Genomic DNA, 3424 nt, shown 5'->3' with positions numbered 1-3424 from the left:
CCATTGAATGGTAAATCTAAACAGCATCTACACAGAATCTAAACAAAAAAAAAACGCCATAGCTAACTTAATACTGTCGTGTTATTTTGTATTGTTCATTTTTCCATTTAACATGGAAGAAGAAATCACTCGAACACATATAACAATGGAAGGCAACAGTATTGATGATTCTGAAAATGCTAACGCAGTGATGCACACACCTACTGCTATGTCTAAACTTCAATCATCTTCAGGCAGGGTCTTAAGGGATTTGACTAACTTACCTATGAAAAAGGATTTGGAGATTGCTCTGAAACGCTCTACATCTATCCCTCCTCCAATAGATGTTCCCTGCAAAAGTAAGAACGATAGTCAATATTCATATTGAAACATCATTCGAGCTGTGTTATTTTTTTCTTACAGAGAAAACAAATACATCTAATTCGATTGGTACAAAGAGAATCAATCATTGCAACAAAGTGTTTAGTAAGAATAGTTATATCAGATCTACTAAATCCAACTTGTGATACACATTATATTTATATTAACAACATATGATTATTTATGATGTTTAGCAACCATCACACAAGCTGGAATCGAAGTGGTGTCTACTTCGGAGCGTGTCTCTAATAAAAGAAAGAGAAATCTGAATGCTTATTCTGGAACTGTGAAAGTTAACACAAAGATGGACACATCTAGAACCACTATACCATTGACCTCAATATTTGGAAGGATCTTAGGAGATCTTCAAAACTTTTCTGGGAGTAAGGTTCAAAATGGATATCAGTCAGCAGCTGGTCATATGTCGGATCGAACATATATACACTGCGAAAGTAAGGTTTATGAAAAATTTATACTTTTGGTTCTGTATATATAATGACATTAAATTTTCTGGTATGTAAACGAATTGTCACTTTTTGGTATGCAGATCAGCTAAATACAACAAAATATCCACCTTCAAAGAGGAACAAATTTTACACAGATTTGAGAGGTATATGTTGCTACTTTCAGTTAATTTTTAGTTGGTCAACTTTTAGCAAATGATTGAATAATAAATATGTCTTGTGGAAACCAGTGAATGATCAAATAGCACAGAGAAAAAAAGTGTTAAAATCTGGTATTAAGCAGCGCAACAGTGTTTTAAGAAAAGATGATGCCAGGTCTACTCCTAAACTAATGCAGACGGTTGTAACTGGAACTAATAACACCAAAGTAACATATCCATCACAGGTTGGGTATGCTTCAAATGATAACAGCTTCCCTGAAGGTATATATCTCCACTCAATCATGTATTATATGAACAAACAATTATTATACTTTTTTTTTGATTGAAATTCTATGTTGCAGTTCCATCTGAAGGACGAGATGATCAATTTTACGACTTAAGCAGTCAAGAAAGTGATAAACTATCAAATAATTCTGATCATGTTAAATGTTTATATAGAGATGCTGTATCAGAGAAAGCAAACATTGAATCTATGATGTCAAGGATTAGAAAGATCTGTGAAAGCAAGGGGAAAACCAAAAAAACACCGAATCCACAGCCTATCACAAAAACAATTGGTGAGAGTTATAATATTATGATTAATAAGAATTTAGTATTACTGATATTGAACATCCATGTCTATATAATGTGTAGAATATGTTGACGAGGGTAATCCTACTTTCAAGTGTGACTATTGTAATGCCAAACTGTGGTACGGTGAGCGCCTTGAAAGGAAGAAAAGAACAAAGAAGAAGCCAGTTTTCTCTCTTTGTTGTGGCCAGGGACAAGTTAAGTTGCCTCTTTCAAAAGAAAGCCCCTTGCTTATACAAAGACTATTGTTCGGGGATGATGACATGAGTAAGTATTACCAAGAAAATATAAGAGCAATTAATATGCTTTTTGCTTTTACTTCTCTTGGTGAAAAAGTTGATCGCTCGATGCCAAAAGGACATGGACCTCAACCGTTTCAGCTACATGGGGAAAACATGCACTTGATGGGTAGCATGAAACCAGATGAAGGTGATTCTGCAAAGTTTTCACAATTGTACATTGTTGACAATGAAAGAGAGGTTGATGATAGAGATTCTGTTATGAGGTATAACCCCTATACCTTTATTGAAACATAATTCTTTTAATAAAAAGGTTTTATTTGGTGAATTAAATTGGAAATTTATGTTTACAGTAAGTACAAGAAAGCTGCAGACAATGCAAAAAAGCATAATTTGAGGAAGAAAATTATCGAGCTTATTATAAATATGTTGGACGATGTTAATCCCTATGTGAAGCAATTTCGGTCTGCAAGGGAACGTTTTGGAAGTTCAGGAGCTGAAAAGTTCCATATGAGGATTGTGAGCAATCGTGAAAAATATGGAAGGACATATGATATTCCAACTGCGTCAGAGGTAGCTGGTTTGATCCCTGGTGACTTTAATTTAGAGATGGACAACCGTGATATTGTTTTGTAAGAGAAACAAACTGGTTGGCTTAAGAGAATAAGTGAGATACATCCGTCTTATCTCGCACTTCAGTATCCGCTCATTTTTACTTATGGCGAAGATGGTTTCAGACTGGGAATAAAAAAGAGAGCCACACCAGCTACAGAGAAGCTAAAGAGGGATCACATTAGTATGAGACAGTGGTTTTCATATCGACTGTTTGAAAGAGATGGAGAGTGTCAAACGCTGCTGCATTCAAAAAGATTGTTCCAGCAATTTTTGGTTGATGCATTCACTACCATTGAGACTAACAGATTAAGTTATTTGAGGCAAAATCAAGTATGTTTGAGGTCTGACGGTTATGACTCAATCAAGCAGGCTGAGAACCAAGGCAGTACAGATATGAGTCAGCAAGGACAGCGATTTATTCTGCCAGCTTCCTTTACAGGAGGACCAAGGTACATGAAAAATAACTATCTGGATGCAATGGCCATTTGCAGACATTTTGGTTTTCCAGATCTTTTCATCACATTTACATGCAATCCAAAATGGCCGGAGATTACTAGATATTTGTCTGAACGGAAATTGAAGACAGAGGATAGGCCAGAAATTGCTTGCCGAATATTCAAAATGAAGTTAGATTCTCTAATGGAGGATTTAACCGATAATGAGATCATGGGAAAAACTGTTGCATGTAAGTTTTTTTACATCAGTCATGTTTCATTTTAACACTTTTAAGTAATATATACATCCTAATTTTATTTATCTTATTATGCAGCTATGTATACTGTTGAGTTCCAAAAGCGTGGTCTACCACATGCTCATATATTGTTATTCATGCATCCCAGCTCTAAATTCTCTACGACTGACCACATTGACAAGATAATTTCAGCAGAGATTCCAGACAAATCCAAAGAGCCAGCGATTTATGAAGTGGTGAAAGACACGATGATTCATGGCCCTTGTGGAATTGTTAATCCAAATTCACCGTGTATGGAGAATGGCAAGTGTTCTAAGATGTTTC

The sequence above is a fragment of the Brassica oleracea genome, chromosome C3 (assembly GCF_000695525.1).
Source record: "Brassica oleracea var. oleracea cultivar TO1000 chromosome C3, BOL, whole genome shotgun sequence".
Taxonomy (NCBI): Eukaryota; Viridiplantae; Streptophyta; class Magnoliopsida; order Brassicales; family Brassicaceae; genus Brassica; species Brassica oleracea.
Note: the sequence above shows the minus strand (reverse complement) of the source record.